Raw genomic sequence first — 23,681 nt, forward strand, 5'->3', positions numbered from 1 at the left:
ACATTATAGTTCAGGGAACTATAAAAATTTAACACTGGATGGTTGTGGAACACAAATAGGTAGAAGAGGAAGTTGTACCAGTTTCAAAGTGGTAACCTTCTATATGTTAGGCAATATCATAATCATTGTGCATAATCTGTCAGGATTCCAAGTAATAGCAAGCAAAACCCAGAGGCAGATGAATTCCTCAAAGAATAGCTTTATTGGAAATACCATATTGGCACAAATCTGGTGAAAGCCGACTCTGAAGGTTCCCATGGTTTTCATCTAATTAAAAGATAAAGTTTTCCCACAACCCCAAACAATCAGTCACATGGTCCAATCAAGACACTGTCTTGGTTGTCTCGTGACTTCACTCCTCCTTTCATGGTCCAGGTGTGAGAATGTCCTTGATTCTCAAGAAAAAGTATTTTATTTTGGCTATACAACCCCTGCTATCTCTAATCCCTCCCCCTCCCTTTCCCTCAGATCCAGTATGGCAACACTGAAGCTCCAGTCAGGTCAGCTTCAAGGTTGACAACTTTTATTTAAATTTAAAAAATGTACATAGTTCTGGTATATTTTAATATGCTCATACTGTTTAATGAGGTTTCTAGCCAGAGTGTTTAGTTTTTTATTTAAACAATGAAATCCTACTTTTCTTTGTAAAATAATCATTTTTTATTTTGCCTTATTGTACAACTGATTTTATCACAGACTTTACAAGCAAAACTATAGCCCAGATGTTATCACGCTAACTATACATTGAGATACTATTCAGATATTTCTATTGTTCAGCAATAACTAATTTGGCTGATAGAAGAAGAAAATTAATCAGTTTTTTTTATTCTGCCAAAGATATGTAGCAATATTAACTTGGGAAATTCTTTGGTTATACAGATAGTCCCTGATTAGTGTGATTAGTGTGAATCCCAAGAAATGGCCACATTATTCAAATTCACGCTATTCAAGGTTATATTTCTATGGAAAATAAAGTAATTGGTTCCAATTTGATGGAAATAGGCAATAAACATTTTAAAACATAATTTTTATATGTTTATTAATGAAATATAACAGTAAAAGAGTAAAAGAATATAATTACAATTTAAATGTCATCAAAAAAGCACAACAAAGCATGTTCTTTCTGTGCTAACTCAGAAAGCTCAAACTGTCCAAGGAGCTGCTGATCCAGTTCTACAGAGGAATTATTCAGTCTGTCATTTGTACCTCTATAACTGTCTGGTTTGGCTCTGCAATCCAACAGACTTCAGAGGATAATTAGGACTGCAGAAAAAACAATTGCTACCAACCTGCCTTCCATTGAAGACCTGTATACTGCACGAGTCAAAAAGAGTTAAAATTTACAGACCCCTCGCATCCTGGACATAAACTGTTTCAACTCCTACCCTCAAAACGACGCTATAGAGCACTGCACACCAGAACAACTAGATACAAGAACAGTTTTTTCCTGAATGCTATCACTCTGCTAAACAAATAATTCCCTCAACACTGTCAAACTATTTACTAAGTCTGCACTACTATTAATCATCTCATCATTCCCACCACCCAGCTCCATCCACTTATGACTGTATGACTGTAATTGTGTTGCTTGTATCCTTACGATTTATATTGACATTGTTTCCTTTTTGCTTATTTGTACCCCATGACTATCATTAAGTGTTGTACCTTATGATTCTTGACAAATGTATCTTTTCTTTTTATGTACATTGAGAGCATATGCACCAAGACAAATTCATTGTGTGTCCAATCACACTTGGCCACTAAAAAAAACTATTCTATTCTAAATTTATTTTAATAAAACCAGACATTAGTTATGGAAAGTACAATTTTAAAATATTCCAGATAGATAGATCAAATATTTAAAATAAATCAAATGAACAAAGGGTACACTGGAAGATAAACCCATATCTAGAATTTGCCCACTAACTCCTGTATTCTGATGTAGTGCTTCAAAAAGAGCTTCTTCTTTTTGAAATTTCCTTGAATGAAGCTTTTCTTTTCTCCATTTTGCACACTTAACAATTAGCATTTCCAAGACTAATGTATCTGGAGTTCCAAGACCAACTCCAAATGCTCTAGTCGCAACTATTATATGTTTACTTTAATTGAATTTGGGCTTGCATTAAATATGATCTGGTATCAGTTTATAGTTTACATCAAGTAAAATATTGTACTATTCATGACCTACTTGTATATGACATTTCAAAACTCTGATACTTTATCATATTCTCATCAGAAGTAAAAGAATGCCCCATTTAATTTGCAGTCTCCTCAGAAGCTCACTTAGAAGATATATGTGAGATTCTGATCCAGGTTTAATATCCCTACAGATGTTGAAAAGAATCTCCCACAATGACATAAAGACAGCCAAGTATTATTATATAGTTGCATTTCTTAATCTAGGTTCCAGGATTGTGATAGGTATCTATTATCCATTATCTATTTCAAATAAAGTCAGATTTTTTAAAAAATCATACCCATGGGTTCTGTTAAAAAAATAATTTTGAAAATATACTGTAGGTAGATGGATATAGGTGGTATCATTCATTTCTGTTTTCCATAAATGTTTGCATGATTATTCTCAAGGAATCAAGGAAACCAGGCAGTGTGAATAAGGCCAAGGAACAACCTACTTTTCTTGGAACTAAAGTTGCATATAATCCAATATCTTGTTTGTTCCAATCCAATATCATATTTTTCACTAGTATTTCATCACAAAGGTGATGAAAATTTCATGAGAGTAATTGTTCTCATTTCCAAGGGCAACCAATGGAAAGGGATGGAATTCTCTATACACACTTGGTAAATAAAATCTTGCATACTGAACAAACATTTTCTGCCTAGAAGTGAGAAAACCATGGCATACGCTATAATATTTCCTTATACAGTAAGTGAGATGGTGTGCTTCGGTAATATTGATCAGTAGAGGCTGAGTCCACCTTTTTTCTGCCTGGGAACAGCTAACATCTTTGCCATGATTAAAATTAAATTTAACAAGGTCATTAATGTGATTCCAGTAGGTGAACGGCCTAATTAATTCCTTATTTTGCTTGAAAACTGGCAGGGTCCAGTTGTTAAATAGTCTGAAGAGCCTTTAAGTATGTGTGTAATTCTCAAACAGCAAATCGCCATCTTACATTAAATATTTCTTCTTAAATCAAAGAGACCTTGAAAGCTGATTTTTATTTTGGATGTGCTAGGTCAGTTTAAACCAGTGCAGGAGGACCCCCAAAAATCATGTCAGACATTCCAAAGACGTATGGCACATTTGGAACAGAATTTAGTAGTGAATAGATGATGAAAATAAATTGAACACTATAATTACAAAAGTCATCAGTCTGCAACTATGAATAACTCCTGACTAATTCATTGATTGGGTTCCCCGTCCCAAAATAAAGCATGCAAAATTTATATTCAGTATCTTATGTCCATTTTTGAACACATCCTTCTATTTGTTATAACTTATTTTTTTATCTTTGCATTTAAAGATAGAAAATATATAGTGTACAAAATGCAAGTGTTCCCTCAGGAAAGCAGCCAGGATTCACCATGTGTCTGCAGTTAGAAATGTTTATCTCCCTTTGGAAGTGATGGTTTTCTCTTCAGAAGGAATGTCTGCTGGTCAGTGCATTTTTAATTCTCTCAGAACAGCAATTTGCATATCAAAGGGTTGATATGAGTAAACATCGTCATGCTTCCATCTGTGATATCATTCCCCCATTGAGACCTAAAATAAGAAGAAACACTCATATCAGTGCTGTTTTTCTTTAGTATTTTGCAGTGAGTTCTGCAATGTTGTATTTATTCTAAAGGTTTTGCAGCTGCCTCTTTCCAGTTAAAACATATTTAAATAAAACAAAGAATATGGGGGAAATAATTTCCTGTCAACAATTTTAAAAGAACCCTTTTGCAGATTTCAGGATTGAGCAGAATAATTGCTCAACTGATTTCCAAGCATCTTAAAATGTTATGATTGTTTTGTTTTGTTTGTAGGAACAATTTTAATGGGGGGGAAAAGAAAGGAACTTTGGGTTTAACAAATGATCAATTAACGTTTCCCATAGAGTTTGCATTTTATTAACAAAACAATCAAATGCATATTCACGCAGAAATAAGTCATACTGTGTCTTCTGGCACTTAGTCCATAATAGATGCCTTTAGGACTGAAGCCCAAGATCATGCTATTATCACGATATGTAATCACCAAAGCAAAACGAGGGCTTTGGGTTTTTGTCAAGTGCAGTGCCAGATTTATATGTACTTCGCAATATGTCCTGGCTTGCTAGAATAGAATTAGTATTTTTCTTTTCTTTTTTTCCACCTCTTTCAGTTTTTCTACAATGATAAGTGTATTGCAAGAAGTAAGTATTTACTTCACAGAAAAGTAGTTTATTGATTCTGGAAAGGTTGAAGAGTTATCCGGCAAGAGCTGCTAGGAGTTGGATGGCAGAGGTAGGTTTCAGCAGGTTCTGACCACTTCTGGAGAACCAGTAGCAGAAATGTTGAGTAGTTCAGAGAACCGGTAAATACCACCTCTGACTGGCCCCGCCCTGATCTATTCTCTGCCTCCCGAGTCCCAGCTGATCAGGAGGAAATGGGGATTTTGCAGTAACCTTCCCCTGAAGTGGGTAGGGAATGGAGATTTTACAGTATCCTTCCCCTGGAGTGGGGTGGGAATGGAGATTTTAAAGTATCCTTCCCCTTCCATGCCCACCAAGCCACGCCCACAGAACCGGTAGTAAAAAATTTTGAAACCCACCACCGTTGGACGGCATATAATTTAATAAGTTATTATTCATTATTATTGTCTCTATGAAAGAAACAATCTGACTTCTGCTCATTCACATGAGTATATTTGGTGAAACATGATCATTAATGTGTGGGCTGCTGGAGAAAATAAATCCAGTCCTTTCCTTCCCTTTCCTTTTCCCTTCCCCTTTCTTTTCTCTGATAGGAGTAGCAACTTCATGAAATGTATTCAGTGAGGTTACTGTTCCAACCAATCTTTGGCCTGACAGAGAGATTCTTCAAACAGCAGTTGTAATCAAGACAAGTGGATTCTCATAGCTTTCCTTGACCCTTTAAACTTTATACCCCAATGCAGGCATTTCCTAAAGGGAAAATGCCTTCTGATATACTTTGCTTCTTTCAGTACAGTTCTTCAATACAATTGCCATCAATTCCCACTTTTCTTGGACCCCAAAAATCCAGGATTCACAGTACATAAGGAACCACTAAATTCAAAGGATAGTCTCATAAGGTTGCTTCTCTTAGCATGCAAGAACCAATAATCACCTAACAGAATTGTCTTTTCTGAAAACTTTATTAGCCTATCTACAGAAGCATGTTAAAAGGACTGTTGTTTGAGTATAGTTTTAGGAAATGACATATTTTCCTCCGATCACAGGGGGAACACATTGTTTGACTCTCTGAATGCTGTATCTTTAAATCAACATAAAAGTAGAAAATAGGTTTTCAGTGATACAAACATTACAACATACAAACTAATTTTCAAATCCCGAAAATTTCACCAATCTCTCTCCTGTATTTCTGCAGTCAATAATAGTGTTTTTTCAAATTCATAATATTTTTTAAAAACTGAGCTGATATTGGTATATCAACAGAATTTCCAGTATACCCTGAATATCAAACACAAAATGCAAACATTCTAGATTGGCACTTTAAGATACAAGAAGATAAAGACATAGAAATAAAATCAGTATAGATTACTCCCCATTTCTGACCATCTAACCTGACCTATGCTATCAAATATTACTCACTAAATGCCTCAGCTAACACATCATTTGCTGATTTAGCATTCAGCAACTACAACAATAGCAGGCCAAAGGATAAGTCAATGTGGCTCTTATAGTCCATTTGATTTGATGAAATAATCAGAACAGGAGATAAACCTCTCACTCCCCTGTTGTTTTTATGTGTTATCTAGTTACTTTAATTCAATAATCTTTATCATTCTATGTCCAGTTCAATATTCAAAGAAGGTGCCATATGTTACTTATTTAATTATGAAATTACTTATGACTAATATAATTTATATATCATTTGTTGAAATGCAAAATCTCAAATCAGATCTCAAATATGTGTGTATATGCATGTGCATGTGCACAGCCTTCAAGTTGGCTTTTTTTCCTACTGTCCACCTGGACTATTATTCCCTGCAGTTTTCTTGTCAAAATGTTTAAGAAGTGCCTCCTTTTTAGGGCTGAAAGAGACTGATTGGTTCCAGGTAGCCCATAAGACATCAGTTTTGTACCTGATGTCTTAACACTACACCAAACTGCTCTCTGAATCAGCATAGCTTTTATTATTATGTTATCATTATATTTTCTTTGGATATGGTCCCTCTTCCCAAAGATAAGTGCATTGGTTGAAACAGTCTTTTAATTTGAAATAAATGTTCCCCAAATCTGTGCCTAATTCTATTCTAGATGTTAAGTGTCCTATACAATTTGCATACTTGCCTAAATTAACAAGCAATACTGAAAATTCTGCAAACCATTGCAGGTTTAAAATTGCACAACTTCTACATATCTGATATTTGATTCCATATCTGAACTAAAATTCATTTCCTCGCTTGTCACCTTTTTTTAAAAAAAGCAACTTGCACTTTTCTGGAAAATAAGAAGTCCTCAGAGTTTTTTTTTAATGGAATTGTTCAGTAATGCTGGATGATCATTTTAGGTGAACTTTATCACAGTCTAAACAATTCATCTCAAGGTTAATTCTGGGCAACTGTTTGGTCACTCCAGGAAGCTGGAGTTACAGAAGGTCAAGCATTTATAGAACTGAACTTACCAAAAAGGCATACTGGGGTTCTCTGGATTGTTTTTTCTGCAAGTCATGTCAAAATCAGACAGAATTCAACTGAGGCTATTACCTCTGTTTCTGTATTGATTTAGCCAGCAGCTAAAGGAAACAAAACTGAAAATTTATAATTTAATCAGCAGTTTGACTAAGGATAAAGACAAATATAAACTGTTACTTAAGAAATTATGGATTCTGTGACACACACATAAAACAATTCCAAGACACAAAAAGTACAAATCTGAAACACTGCATTTCAGTACTTTAAAAGCATTCTAGAAATGGCATGGAGAAAGAGTTCATGAATGGAAATGTTGATGGATCTAAAGAGTTGAAATGAATATTTTTAAAAAACTGATGGTCCATACATACCTGAATGCCTTGCATACTTAAAACAAGTAGTATAATGTAGGACCACAGTTACAAATCTTCTGGAATGCTTTTAAAAGCTTCACTGAAATGTATTTGTACTAAATAAGACCATATTAATTGTTCACATAGATACAGGTGAAACTCGAAAAATTAGAATATCGTGCAAAAGTTCATTTACTTCAGTAATGCAACTTAAAAGGTGAAATTAATATATGAGATAGACTCATTACATGCAAAGCGAGATAGTTCAAGCCTTGATTTTGATGATTATGGCTTACAGCTCATGAAAACCCCAAATTCACAGTCTCAGAAAATTAGAATATTGTGAAAAGGTTCAATATTCTAGGCTCAAAGTGTCCCACTCTAAACAGCTAATTAAGCCATAACACCTGCAAAGGGTTCCTGAGCCTTTAAATGGTCCCTCAGTCTGGTTCAGTAGGAATCACAATCATGGGAAAGACTGCTGACCTGACAGTTGTGCAGAAAACCATCATTGACACCTTCCATAAGGAGGGAAAGCCTCGAAAGGTAATTGCAAAAGAAGTTGGATGTTCCCAAAGTGCTGTATCAAAGCACATTAATAGAAAGTTATGTGGAAGGGAAAAGTGTGGAAGAAAAAGGTGCACAAGCAGCAGGGATGACCGCAGCCTGGAGAGGATTGTCAGGAAAAGGCCATTCAAAAGTGTTGGGGACTTCCCCAAGGAGTGGACTGAGGCTGGAGTCAGTGCATCAAGAGCCACCACACACAGACGGATCTTGGACATGGGCTTGAAATGTCGTATTCCTCTTGTCAAGCCGCTCCTGAACAACAAACAACGTCAGAAGCGTCTTACGTGGGCTAAAGAAAAAAAGAACTGGTCTGTTGCTCAGTGGTCCAAAGTCCTCTTTTCTGATGAGAGCAACTTTTGCATCTCATTTGGAAACCAAGGACCCGGAGTCTGGAGGACGAATGGAGAGGCACACACTGCAAGATGCTTGAAGTCCAGTGTGAAGTTTCCACAGTCTGTGTTGATTTGGGGAGCCATGTCATCTGCTGGTGTTGGTCCACTGTGCTTCATTAAGTCCAGGGTCAACGCAGCCGTCTACCAGGAGATTTTGGAGCACTTCATGCTTCCTTCCGCAGACAAGCTTTATGGGGATGCTGACTTCATTTTCCAGCAGGACTTGGCACATGCCCACACTGGCAAAAGTACCAAAACCTAGTTCAATGACCATGGGATTACTGCGCTTGATTGGCCAGCAAACTCGCCTGACCTGAATCCCATACAGAATGGATTTTTTTCTTAGTTTTCAAACTCTAATTTAATTTAATTTAATTTAATTTCCAATTTATATACCGCCCTTCTCCCTGAGGACTCAGGGCGGTGTACAGCCAAGATAAAAAACATAGAATACAAATATTAAAACATTTAAAAATATATATAAATTTCGGCCCGAAAGTTAAGATATCACAAACTAATTAAAAAAATCTAAAAATTTCTTCTAAGCCAACCCGGCTTGCTGAAAAAGATAGGTTTTCAGGGAACGACGGAAGGCATTGAGGTCATGGATTCTTCTTATCTCTGGGGGCAACTGATTCCAGAGGGTAGGTGCCCCCACAGAGAAGGCCCTCCCCCTGGGGGTCACCAGCCTACATTGTTTGGCTGATGGCACCCTGAGGAGGCCCTCTCTGTGGGAGCGCACGGGTCGATGGGAGGTCGTCGGTAGCAGCAGGCGGTCTCGGAGATAGCTAGGCCCTATGCCATGGAGCGCTTTAAAGGTGATAACCAACACCTTGAAGCGCACCCGGAAGACCACCGGGAGCCAGTGCAGCTCGCGCAGGAGCGGTGTTACATGGGAGCGCCATGTTGCTCCCATCACTACCCGCGCTGCTGCATTCTGGACCAGCTGGAGCCTCCGGGTGCTCTTCAAGGGGAGCCCCATGTAGAGAGCATTGCAGTAGTCAAGGCGAGAGGTGACGAGGGCGTGAGTGACTGTGCACAAGGAATCCTGATCAAGAAAGGGTCGCAACTGGCGAATCAGGTGAACCTGATAAAAGATCCCCCTGGTAACAGCCGTTAGATGTTCCTCCAAAGACAGCTGCCTATCCAGGAGGACTCCCAGATTGCGAGCCCTTTCAGTGGGGGCCAAAGACTCGCCCCCAATAGTCAGCGATGGAGTCAACTGACTATATCGGGATGCCGGGAGCCACAGCCACTCAGTCTTGGAAGGGTTGAGCCTGAGCCTGTTCCTCCCCATCCAGATCCGCACAGCCTCCAGGCACTGGGACATCACTTCAAGGGCATCGTTGGGGTGGCCTGGGGTGGAGATGTACAGCTGGGTGTCATCAGCGTACTGGTGGTATCTCACCCCAAAGCCACGGATGATCTCGCCCAGCGGCTTCACATAAATGTTGAACAGAAGGGGCGAGAGGACCGATCCCTGCGGCACTCCACAAATGAGAGGCCTCGAGGTCGACCTCTGCCCCCCTGCCAACACAAACTGCGACCGGTCGGAGAGAAAGGAGGAGAACCACCGCAACACAGTGCCTCCCACCCCCAACTCTTCCAGCCGGTGCAGCATGATACCATGGTCGATGGTATCAAAAGCCGCTGAGAGATCTAATAGGACCAGAACAGAGGAATAACCCCTGTCCCGAGCCCTCCAGAGATCATCCACCAACGCAACCAATGCCGTTTCCGTGCTGTGCCCAGACCTGAAACCCGACTGGAACGGATCTAGATAGGATGTTTCCTCCAGGAATTGCGGAAACTGTTGCGCGACCACACACTAAATCTATTTTAATAATACAAAAAACAATAATACAAAAACACAACAGTTTTTGTATTACAGTTTTGTATTACAGCATTATTCGACTTACAACAGTTTGATTAGTGACCATTAGAAGTTACAACAGCACTGAAAAAGTGATTTATGACCATTTTTCACACTTAACAATCATTCCCATATCTCCATAGTCAAGTGATCAGAATTCAGACATTTGATAACTGACTCATATTTATGATGGTTGCACTGTCCAGGAGTCATGTGATCATCTTTTGCAATCTTCTGACAAGCAAAGTCAATGGGAAAGCCAGATTCACTTAAAAACTGTGCTACTAACTAAACTGCAGTTATTCACTTAACAACTGTGGCAAGAAAAGTCATAAAGTAGGGCAAAATGCACTTTACAAATGTCTCACTTAGCAACAGAAATTTTGAGCTCACTTGTGGCCATAAGTCAAGAACTACCTGTATTTATGTTTCAAAAACCACTGTACAGACATTTTGGTCCAGGATAGTAGAAAAAGTTAATGAGTTGCAAAGAGGCCTTGTACACTTCAAAATGATTCATAATAAAGACTTTGGTTTTCACGTAAGCAAAGCATCTCATTGATGTTCATTAAAGCAATTTCAGGCTTTCAAACAAGCCTTTAAAAAGATGTGGTTGCTTGAAGTGAGCACAATAATATAATTCTTAAAACAGTTCCTTTTTTGTTGTCAGGATTGTGCAAAAGCCTGAAAAGGGGTTGTTTAATGGATAGCAGAGAGAAGTTTTACTGATTTAAGATTATACTTTTAAATTATTTTTGAATTCTGCATGTTTCTAATAGCCAAGTCTCAATATAGAGCTTTTATTTAAATAAATCCCTAGGCTGCTCATAAACTAATAATTGAATGACTGGATTCACACATCATATTAAGCCCAACAAAATCAGCCAAAATTAAAAGAAGGGAAAATTCACAAGAGATATGGAGACTGGTGAAAAGCCAAGGAAGAAGTATAGATCCTGGGATGCATGAGAGATCCAGCATATATATCAATTTGGGAAAGAAAGAGATGACCAATTTATGGCAAGCTCAAGAAATGTAGGGAGAGTCCATAAGGCTGTAAGTTGATTTATACAAAAAATAAACAGCTACTGGTCTAAATGACAAGGTATGAGTAGGGATACTTCATAGAACAGTCCTAGAGAGTGTTTGAATGTCTAACTTGTTTGTTAATTGGATGAATCAGATTTTGTGCCATCAAATAGGAATATAAATCCAGTACCCTGTCTTGATTTTTCCTTCATTTCAAATTAATTTTCATTCTGTTACTAGACCTTTAGAAAGAATACTAAAAACATTATTTTACTAAATTAAAGAACAGGTGAAAATGAAATTAGGAAGACTTATTTCATTTACATTTGGAGAATGACACTTTTTTCTTCAGATTTAATATAATTCTTATGAATTTTCTCTAAAAAGTATATCAAAATACTGTTCTTTTCTAAAATTATGTTCTCAGATATAAATATCTAATGCCTATCTCTGAAAAGTATTTTTCTATAGTCAGACTAATTATTTTTAAAGCATTCATTTCATTTGAAGAATATTCAAAATACTTAACAGTTTTTTCTTCAGTTCAATCAAATAAAACTTTGGGGGTAGAAAGGTGGAAGTACAAATGTCTCATTTAAAACTAGCAGCACCAATTCAACTTAACTTCATGTAACTTCAGTAACTATTGTAATGTTCCTGTTTATTAACAATATTGATTAGAACCTAACTGAGAATTCTTATTTAAGACAGTTTGGTTCGTATGCTGTTATATTTTCTTTTATTGTTTTTTGCCTGGGCCCTCAGGAATTAAAATCATCAATTAGTTCTTTGAAAACCCTTTTTTTTTTTTGAGACTTCTGGTTGGCTCCACGAGCCTCGTTGGCGCTTCTCTGTGAGCACCCGATCCCCGGCACCGTAAAAGCCACCAGAACAGCCGAAAAACAGCTGTCTGGCGGCTTGGAAACCCTCTCCCCGGGCAAAGGGGAGAGAGAAGAGCCAACAGGCGGAGGTAGAGCCCCCCAAGCGCCCTAGGAGAAATCTTGGGGTGCGAAGGGTGAGAGCTCCCTAGAAGCCTGTCAATCTGCTCCAGACCTGGGACAACTCCGCTATTTAGTGGAACTAGAAGCCGCGACCAATTCTGCTGATAACAAGTGTGGGATTTTTAATATCTTCAATTGCTGCAGGCAGAACAAGCCAGGAGAAGTCAGACTGCAAGTATTTACACTTAACTCCGATGCTTATAGCCTCCTTTGGAAGTAACAATTTAGTAATTTGCAACAAAATGGCGATTGTCACTTGAAAGGATGTGGAAAGTGAAAGTTACAAGCAAGTTTCGTTTCGTAGCCTTTTGCCTAGACAGAACTTTTGTGTTGAGAAAAGGAGGATTTTAAACGTTAATTTATGATTGGGGAAATCTTTTGACTTTGAAGAACTTTTCCTTTTGGCTTCTGATTAAAATATAATGACCAATTTAAACTGAAAATGGCCTCAAAACCTGTAAAGACCGTTCCTATTAAAGGAACTGGGAGTGCTGGAAGCTCCCCAGCTCATACTCCTAGATTGCAAGCCTCTGCCCGCCCAACAGACCCACAGACTTTAACATTTGAGATGATACAAGAAGCCCTACAAGCCACACAAAATAAAATTGCTACTGTGATTAATGAAAAAATTAAAGAAACTAATGAAAAAATTAAAGAAACTAATGAAAAAATACAGGCTGTCTCAGAGGAGATTTTAACTCGGAATCGGCAAATTAGAGAAGACATATTATTGGCCTTTAAATGTTTGGCAGCTGATATTGAAATGATGGATGATAAAATGGAAGAAATTAAGCAATCCACGGAAATTTTGGATAATAAAATAGGAGAGACTCAGAACATACTTGAAAGGGCTGAAGTTGATGTAACGATGTTACAATATAGAGATATGGAATTTGCTTTAAGATTCAGAGGGGTGAAAGAGAATAAATAAGAGAATTTGAAAGAAATGATGTCAGAGGCATTGGTACAGTTGCTGGGGGAGACGAAAACTGAGCTGGGCTGGCAGATTGATAAGTCATATCGTGTCAAATCTTGGGTGGCTAGACAGAAACACTTACCAGGAGTCATTGTAATATATTTTACTACAAGGAGAGTACGCAATGGAATTTTACAGGCTACTTTTAAAAACAAGCTTCAGATTGAAGGCCAGGAGGTGATGACAATGAAAGAAATCCCCCCCAAGATGTTGAGAGCCAGAAGGGAGTATGCTTTTCTGGTGGATGAGCTGAAAAAACGCCAACTACAGTATAGATGGGAGGTGCCAGCCGGCTTAGTGGTGACTTATTCGGGAGAGAGATATCAGCTTAACACAATATGGAAAGCAAGAGATTTTTACATCAACGTATTAAAGGCTGGGACACCCAAATCACCAGAAGGGAAAAGAAAGAAGGAAGTAATGGAAGGAGAGAGAGAAGAGCTACTGACAGTAGTTCAATGGGGAGCCTTGACTGGCCAAGAAGAACCGTTACAAATTCAGATGGCTTCTCAAGATTTGGATTTAATTGACATATTAGAAGAACCAAAGGATCAAAGACAGACTAGAACAGCAACAACTAAGCGCAAGGAAGAATTAAGACAGCAACAACTCCAGATGGCAACCCGAGAAACTACCAAAACAGAAGCTGTGGGAGGAGCAAGACCTAAAGGTCAAATGAGGCAAGATCATCAGAAATTGCTCCCGACGCTTCAGAGGCCCAGAGATGGGAACTAGATTTTTGACTTGGAATGTCAATGGTTTGAATGCACCACAGAAGAGAAGGAAAATATTTCACTATTTTAAACAATTCAAGAACGAAGTAATTTGTTTACAAGAGACTCATATTAGGATACAAGATCAAAAATATTTGACAAATACAAGATTAGGTACACATTATGTAGCAGCAGCACCAGAGAAGAAAAACGATATAGTTATATATTTGAAAAGAGAGTTAATTGCAAAATTAGTTGAAGCGGATGATCAAGGAGGATTTTTAGCGATTGAACTTTTAATAAAAGGAGAAAAACCACTTGTAATTGGAGTATATGCCCCGAACCAACAACAAGAAAAATTTTATAACTTACTACATTCAAAGTTGTCACAATGGGGGTATAAAACTTGTATCCTATTGGAAGATTGGAATGGTGTTTTGGACGTTAAAAAAGACAAGAAGGGACCTAAACAAAATGTTTTAACAAGAGCAAAATTGTCCAAACCATTTTGGGAGATGATGGACGACTGGAAGTTGAAGGATATTTGGCATGAAAGAAACCCAGAAGAAAAAGACTTTACTTTTTTTTCGGATAGACATCAATCTTTTTCAAGGATTGATTTTATATTAATTACCAATTATCTTTTATCTAGGGTGAAGAACACGAAGATTTGTTCAAGAACATTGACAGACTATAGTCCAGTCTGGCTGGAATTGGAGTATGGAAAAGGGCCTAGGAGGTCCTGGAGGTTAAATGATAATTTGTTTAGATATGAAGAAAATGTAAAAGAGTGTAAAAAATTTATGAAAGAATATTTTGCTATGAATATGCAAAAGCGTACATCTATGGAAATGGTATGGGATGCAAGTAAAGCATACATGCGAGGAAATTTGATATATTTGAATAATAAATATAGAAAGAAACAGGGGGAAAAAAGAATAGAATTAGAAGATGAGATTAATAAACAGGAACGGGCTTTAATAGCCAACCCAACAGATAAGAAAATTAAAGAGGCAATCAACTTATTGAAGGGTCAGTTTAATATGTTAATAGCAGATCAAGTGGCAACCAATTTACAATATGCAAAACATAATACTTTTTGTAATGCTAATAAACCAGGCAGGTGGTTGGCATATTTATTAAGGAAATAGCAGAAACTAAGGACAATAGAGAAAATAAAATACAAGGGTAAGGAGGTTTATGAGCCAGAATTGATTAAAAAATCTTTTCTAGAGTTCTACTCAAGGCTGTATACTGGTGATAAAATTCAAGATATAGATAGATATCTGCAGAAAGAGAATATTTATATAACTTCAAAAGAGCAAAGGGATAGCTTAAATCAATTGATAACTTCCGAGGAAATTTTGTTTGCAATTAAGCAGTTGAAAGTGGGCAAACCTCCTGGAACGGATGTTTTGACAGCTATTTATTATAAAAGTTTACAGGAGGGAATGGTGGAACCATTGAAGGAATTATTCAATAATATACAACAGGGAGGAGAGGTACCTCCAACTTGGAAGACAGCATTTATTTCACTGATCCCAAAAGATGGGCAAGATTATACAGATCCTAAAAACTATAGGCCGATTTCACTTTTAAATACAGACTATAAGATTTTTGCTAAAATTTTAGCAAATAGATTAATGACAGTTATGCAGCAAATGATTCATCATGATCAAACTGGTTTTATAAATGGTAGACAAATGAAAAGTAACATAAGGCAAATTGTTAATTTATTAGAGTATTTGGGAAGGAACAACCAGGTCCCCACAGTGCTAGTTTTTTTTGGATGCTGAAAAAGCTTTTGATAGATTGAATTGGCAATTTTTATTAAAATTAATAGAAAGGATGCAACTTGGAGAACATTTTATACAATCTATTAAGGCAATATATCAAAAACAAACAGCGCAAATAATAATCAATGATGGCTTAACAGATAATTTCAATATAGAAAAAAGAACAAGGCAAGGTTGTCCCTTGTCTCCATTATTGTTTATTTTGACGCTGGAAATTTTATTAAGTAAAATACGTGGGACGGATATAATAAAAGGAATTAGAATTAGACAGCATGAGTATAAGCTACGAGCATTTGCGGATGACCTGATGGTTACTTTAGCCCAACCGGTACAATCAATTACAGCCTTGATGGATATAATCTGCTCATATGGACAAGTATCTGGTTTTAAAATAAATACAGCTAAAACAAAGATAATAGCTAAAAATATGGTCAGAAGCCAGAAAGAAGAGATAGAAAGGTTAACAGGATTTGAAATAGTTAAGAAGGTTAAATATTTAGGGGTTTATATTATGACTGCAAATATGAAATTATATCAACATAATTATGAACCCTTATGGCAAAAAATACAGAAAGACATGGAAAATTGGAAAAAATTACAACTGTCTTTGCTGGGTAGGATAGCCGCTGTAAAAATGAATATTTTACCAAAATTTTTATTTCTTTTTCAAATGATACCTATACTTAAAAAAGATGAAAATTTGAAGGAATGGCAGAAGGGCATAAACAAGTTTGTGTGGGCAGGGAAGAAACCGCGAGTTAATCAAAAGATAATGCAAGACACCCGAGAAAGAGGTGGTCTTAAAATCCCTAACTTAAGATTGTATTATGAAGCCTCTACCCTCTCAGCAATTACAGAGTGGATAAATTTAACGGAGAAAAAGATATTGAATATTGAAGGATATGGTCTGGTCTACGGCTGGCATGCTTATCTATTGTATGACAAGAAAGTAGATAAGACTTTTAAAAGTCACATATTAAGAAATGCTCTATTGCGTGTCTGGAAAAAGTATAAATACAAACTAAAGGATAAGTTACCAATATGGACAGTACCCAGACATGCGATAGAGAATATAAATTTGTAGCAAAAGCAAGATAAGATTACATATAAGGAAGTCCTTTATAAGGAAGGAGTCAGATTACAACTAAAATCTATGGAGCAATTAAGAGAAGAAGGAATTATAAGGACTTGATTTCAGTATGGTCAGCTGCAGGCCAGATGGAGAGAAGATCAAAAAAGTGGTATTTTGCAGCAGGATGAGAATTTGATAAAGAGATAAAGGTCAAATGCATATAAAAAGGTTGTATAATGTATTAGTGGAAATAGATTCGGAAACAGAGCTAGTCAAGGATTGTATGATAAAATGGGTGAACCAATAACATAGGTGAACCAATAATGATGGAAACATGGGAAAAGATATGGGTTTGAAATGTAAGATTCACACAAGCTCAAAATTTAAGAGAGAACTTTTATAAAATGTTTTATAGATGGCATTTAGACCCAAAAAAATTATCCTGTATGTATCCAAATTTACAACCTAAGTGTTGGCGATGTGAGTGTGAAGATGCTACATATTTTCATATATGGTGGACATGTAAAAAATTAAGGCTTTTTGGATAAAAATATGGTGGATTATTCAAAATATTTTAAGGAAAAAAATTAAATTTACACCACAGTTTTTTCTGTTGGGAATAGTTACGGATTGTACCGTAATAGAGACTAAGCTGGTTTTGAATTTAATAACAGCTGCCAGGTTACTGGTGGCACAGTACTGGAAGAAGGAAGATCCATCCACCATTGAGGAATGGACACTAAAAGATGTGCATTTGGCAGAGATGGCAAAAATTTCATCATACCTTAAAAGACCATTCAAATGAAAGATACATATCAGAATGGAGAAGATGGATTGACTATATACAAAAAAAGTATCCGAATAAGAAGATTCATATAGCTTATGAATGAAATATTTTTAAGTAGTTTATGTTTATATTTTTTTGAGTTACAAGGAGTTAAAGACTTAGGGAGAATATGAATGTAATAATTTGTTAGCATATCTTAGCTTTATGTTTGTAAATGCTATACCCTGTGCTTGTTCTGGGAAGTCTAGGGAGGGGGGGGAAGGAGGGGAAGGGGGGGTGAGAGGGAGGGGGTGGGAGGGGTTGAGGGGGGAAGGGTGGGGGGGAGAAAATGTTTGTATTTCTTATAAAACTTTTTAATAATAAAAAAAAGAAAACCCTTTTTTTAAAAAAAACCCTTTTTTATTGCAGTGTTTCTCAAGTTTATAAGAACTTTGACTCTGGGTAAAATGATTTGTCTCTAGTTCTCTCAGTGCAATACTATTTGACCTTTTATTTTTAATGGTAAATTTCCCAAGATATATGTTTCTTAAATTTGATTCTGTATCCACTACCAAACATAGTTTAGTTATTGGTTATGTTGGTTGTAAAATTCACGCTTAGTGTTCAACAAAGTTTTCTTGGCTTAGGTTTATGATTTTTTTTCTTCTGTACCTCAAATCATTAATTTTTCATGTTTCCTCTGTATTCTTGTAGAGAAAGCAAGATTTTATTCTAACAGTGGATGACCAGTAATCTACTATTTTGCATGCAACTGTGCTCCAAAATTAAATTTGGCTACTTGACAATGGGTCAAATTCTGCTTTCATAAGAAAGAATGCAATTAGATTCTTTTAGAAAATAGTATCTTACAAGCAATTATATCCAAGACATATGTTTTCTGTTAAAATAGCATACACTTAAAAAGGAATCTACTTAACTAAATAGATGTGAAGAATGTATCAGTCAATGGTTTGTGTATTGTTATTGTTATTGGTTCGATTTATATGCCGCCCTTCTCCGGAGACTCAGGGCAGCTTACAATGTGTTAAGCAATAGCCTTCGTACTTTTGTATATACCTGCTTAGTAGGGCTTTCAGCCCCCCCTTAAGCAGTGTTCTTTTTATACAAAGTCAGCTTATTGCCCCCACAATCCGGGTCCTCATTTTACCTACCTCGGAAGGATGGAAGGCTGAATCGACCTTGAGATTTGAACTTGCAGTAATTGCAGGCATCTGGCAGCTAAGTGCTACTTAACAGCACTTCAGTCCACTGCGCCACCAAGGCTCCTTAACCTTATAACCCCTTAGTTACAATTAAATATACATTATATATATAGACACACATATATAGACATTTTAACTTCATATAAATTATAAGAAAAGGGAAAATGTAAAAGATTTTAATTTATAACCCATTTTTATTTCTATGTATTTGCCTACCCCAGTTAATGGTTTAAAAAATATTACATTGCCCATGAATAATATTGATTTATTACATTCATATTCTTCCTGGTTTCGTTATATCACTAAGGGTAACATGGCTTATTTGGTTTTACTCCTTCATAAGGATACCAAATTAGGTCTGCAAATTTACAGGTTGTCTCTAGTTCATAGCAAAGATTCTTTTGTCTCTAGTTCATAGCAGATTCTTTTCTGTTACCCTGTTTTCCCCAAAATAAGACATCCCATAATAATAAGCCCATTGTATTGAATAAACCTTGGTTACAAAAACAATAATTTACTTAAATTTCTAAATTTATTCAATTATCTATTTTTATTACAATCATAAAAATAAATGCACGTTAATGTATTAAGGATTGGATCTTTGCATTAACAAAAATATATTGTAAACAGTACTGCAGGCCTGAGGCCATGCATTTATTTATTTAGTAATACTGCTGCAAATAGGAGGTTCTTTATTATTCTGGGTGAAGAGCCAGCCCCTTAACAATACCTTCACTCACTGTTATAATCCATAAGTCATTTTAACCAGGCTGTAGCAGAAAAACAAAGGAGACCTATGTGTCACACTATTTGAATATCTGCCATTTTGGCTCTTCCTCTCTTTGAGCAATTTCAATCCAGCTGGTGATCATTAACAATTTCCAGCTGCATTACAACAGTACAACTGCATTTTCTACTATTGTGTTAAGAATTTGTTCTATTTTATGTTTTCCATTTCTCTTCTTTTCTCTTTTTTAAACATATTTAACATAAAGAACTAACTTTATAACTCCTTGTGACATATTTATCACAAAGGGTACTTTAAAATATTTCTCTGCCTTTTTTGCCTCTAAACTTTGTCCAAAAGACATTTGTTTGTTTTCCACACATACACACACAAAACACATATATTTTTTACTTCCTTCATGAAGAGGTACAACTAGACTTTGCCTTTCTCTCTAGCGTATTTCATTAAATCTCCTTGCTTCAGTAGTTAAAACTTAGATTCCTACTCTCACAAACAACACACCTATACACCAACACAAATACACATATATTGTTTATTTTTTGTCCATCACAAGGACAATTTTCAGATTGATATGCACATTTTATATGCTTTAGATATATTTTAAAAATACACTAGGCATACCAGTACAAATCTAATTTTGAATGAATGATTAAAATAGTACCATTCATTGTAAAAATGTACTTAAATCAAATGCTTATATATTTAATGAATTGTTATGTAAACAATAAAAAATGTAGGAAATCTGGACAATGAAAGAGATTTTTCTAATGACATTACATATTAATAAATGATCCAATCAACACAAATATTTCTTTGAAATAAAGATAATAAATGAAAACATAAAAAAATCAATATTTTACCATTTACATACTCATTGACGTCTTTTATAAAAAGTTCCAGATAGGCCATGTCCTTTTAAAGCTATTTTAGTCATCCTGTACTTCTGATTGAGAAAACAATAAACTCATTAAATGATATAAAATGGAGTGGGGGAAAACTCACACTGATTGCAGAGGCAAACTCGTTATGTAATAGAGGAATATTGTAGTAAGTTTAGTGCCTAAAAACAAAAAAGAAGCAAAAAAGCAGTAATAAATAAGAGGTTGCTTATCTGTCGCTCCAATAGTAAAGTATGAGCTGTGATCACTCATCTATGTCATATTTGAAGTAGCAGGGAAAGATTATTCCATTCAATGTCTGAATCAAAAATAACTCATAAATAAAGCATTGATTTTAAACTAACCTTTATTTTTTTTTTCTTCCTAGTGTTTTCCCAGAAATGTAAGGTCTGCTTTTTTTAAAAAAAATCAACCGAATCTTGAGCCATTGGTTATGCTTGAGCTGACATCCTGGTGTGACTAGAACTCAGAGTGTCCTGTTTTTTAGCCTGGCTCCTTTAACCACTAGACCAAACTGTGGTGGTATATTCTGTTAGAATGGCTAACTCCAGTCTAATCTATTAAACATCATCTTTTGGGACCAAGGAAATGTATCTTCTCTGTCATAGCTGCCACCCTCTGGAACAGCATTCCCCAAAATGCCATCCAGAATGTTCTCTCTTCTGGGCTTCTGGAAAGCTCTTAATACCTGGCTAAGGTCCAATGTTTGGAATTGATGTATTAATGTATTACTGGTGTTCCTGTATAAGTCTTGGTTGTTTTAGTTTGGGTTGTCTGTTAGTTTTTATGTTTTATCTGTTTTATGGATTTTTAAGTTTTGTATGCCACCCAGAGATTATTGGAGGTGGCTGGCTAATTAATGTGAATTAATTAGCCAGCCAGCTCTAATAGTAAAGATTTGATCAACTTTGAGAATGCTGGAAAAGAAAAATTATTATATAAACCTAATATTGCCAATAAACCATAAATAAAAATTTATTGCCTTAATTTGTTCAGTAATAGCATAATCAAGTTGCAGGAAATTCCCATTGTTGACAAGAAGAAAATCTGAATTTACATTGCTTTGCTTGTTTTCAGTTTGTGAGAAATGTCTTACATGGCAAGTAGCATTAGAAAAATGCATTTCCTATTCAAATGGCATTTCCTATCAATGTAGCTATTAAAATGAAGCATCTGGTGAATGGGAAATAATGTGTTCCTATGAACATGATATTATTAGGGTTTTTACAAGAGAAACATCCTTCTCATTCATTATATTCGTTGCATTGTGCTTGCAGATATTTGCCTGTTCCTCCCACATGACAGATTATCAGAAGGACTGCCCTGACTGGACTTCCTTGCCAAAAAAAGGCAGCATGGAAACATTTGAGGATAGAAGAAAATGACCAGATGCAGCAGCACCTGGTACCCTTGTACCCTTTTGTTTAGCTGCTATATATGGACATTTATACAGATAGAAGGGAAGTATCAGCAACACCAGTGTAGAAAGATCACATAATTTAAAATATTACATCATTTCTTAAAAGGTGGAAGCTACAATATCAAAGTATTGATGTGGTGCATCTAGTAGCATTGAAAATTTTAAAGGAATATTTGAAAATGTAATGGAATATTTCTAATGTACGTAGATAAAACAATTTTCTGCTAAAAAGGTAATACTGTTAATTATAGTTTATTAAACCTGGAAAATAGAGTTCTATTTTCAGTTAATCCCTTTAATAAAGTACAAAAGCAAATAGTGATAAGAAAGATGTAGTAACATAGTACACTGATTTAATGATGAAGTCTAGCAACAACCCTGCCAAGATGCAAACCCATCCCAAAGTCATCAGTGTGGGTAGTTATCTCTGCTTGTAGTTTTTGCAAAACAAGCGGAAATTCTCCTTTAAATCAGTTACTTTTAAAAAAGAAGGAAGGGAAGTAACAAGATATCATTTATTTATTTATTTATTTATTTATTTATTTATTTATTTATTTATTTATTTATTTATTTATTTATTTATTTAATTATTTAATTTATGGACCAGCCTTCTTACTACAGAAGGGATAACTCTTCCCGTGTAACATCTATGATAGCATTCCTCCCAGTTATGCGCTACAAGATCATTATTTTTTAATTGGTGTTGAATTAATTTACAATTTAAGGCTTAGAATCTATTAACTGATATGTCGTATCAAGGTTTGCTACTTGTTATTGTATGCATTATCTCATTATTTTAATTTATTGAAGTATTTTTATCATGAGATTTACTTAATAAGAAGTAAAAATTATCTGATTAGTCTCATGACTTTTCTCATATGGATCTTACCTACTCTTTATATCTAAGAAATCAATCCAAAAGTAAACGTCACAGAAAGGTTTTTGTGCTTGAACCAATTGGTAGCTGTGTAGCTTTCCCACTGGATACCCTATTTAAATAATAACCCTTTTTTAAAATAAAGTTTATTTTCTTTTAATACAAGCATTTCATCATTCATTAAACAGTGTGTCATCTGGGTACAATTTTTTTGTGTCATAACAGTTTAAGTTTACCACCATATTCATTATTTATATCTACTCTTATTTTAATACTAATACATAATACTTAACATATCTATTATTTTAACATTTCTATTCTTAACTTATTTAATTTTATAATACCTTACTTTCATATTTATTCTCTAACCATTGATAAAATAAATCCCATATATTATAGTAGTCAGATTCTTCCATTTCTTTAATTGCAAGTGTTAATCTGTTCATTTCTGCACATTCTAATATTTTCTTAATCACATTTTCTTCTACAGGGATCTTTTCACCCTTTCAATTCTGTGCAAATACAATTCTAGCTGCAGTTATTACCTGAATAAACAAATATACAATTTCTTTACTATAATTCCCTGGTAAAATCCCCAACAGGAATATCTCAGGTTTTAAATCAATATGCGGTTGCGTCATCTTTTCCAACCACATACAAATTCTTGCCCAGTATTTTTTTTGCTTCTACACACGTCCACCACATATGATCCCGGTGTCTGATGGCATTTGCAACATTTAGTTGATTTATCTTTAAACATTTTTGCCAGACTTTCAGGTGACAAATGCCATCTATAAAACATCTTGTAAAAATTCTCCTTATATGCAGTAGACATTGTTAACTTATAATTTCTATCCCATAATTGCTGCCATTTATCTAGCTCTATCGTATGTCCAATGTATGCTGCCCATGTTATCATTGTTTCTTTAACTTGCTCTTCTTCTAATTTGATAATCAATAAATAGCTATACAATTTTCTTATCACTCCTTCATCTGTTCCTGTTTATATCTTATCTAATTCTTTAAGTTCCATGTAGAAACCATATAATTTTGCATATTTTTCGCATGTAGATTGTATTTGCAGTTGTGAATACCATACCATATCAATTCCCTGCTTTTCCAAATCCTGTTTCATTTTAAGTTCCCCCTT

The 23,681-nt window shown here is 35.5% G+C and overlaps 1 protein-coding gene and 1 long non-coding RNA gene across 3 annotated transcripts in view; one reads left to right on the forward strand and one right to left on the reverse strand.

Annotated features, from left to right (window-relative positions):
* The window catches only part of EPHA6 (EPH receptor A6), a 429,275-nt gene that overhangs the window by 139,097 nt on the left and 266,497 nt on the right, over positions 1–23,681 (forward strand). The window lies entirely within an intron of this gene.
* LOC148113333 (uncharacterized) lies at positions 637–6,964 on the reverse strand. The gene is made up of 2 exons (XR_015734437.1): positions 6,817–6,964; positions 637–3,727 (listed from the first exon to the last, which is right to left on the reverse strand). It is a non-coding gene; the product is annotated as an uncharacterized LOC148113333 (long non-coding RNA).

Source organism: Pantherophis guttatus, chromosome 5 (assembly GCF_059756535.1).
Source record: "Pantherophis guttatus breed Tessera chromosome 5, ASM5975653v1, whole genome shotgun sequence".
NCBI lineage: Eukaryota > Metazoa > Chordata > Lepidosauria > Squamata > Colubridae > Pantherophis > Pantherophis guttatus.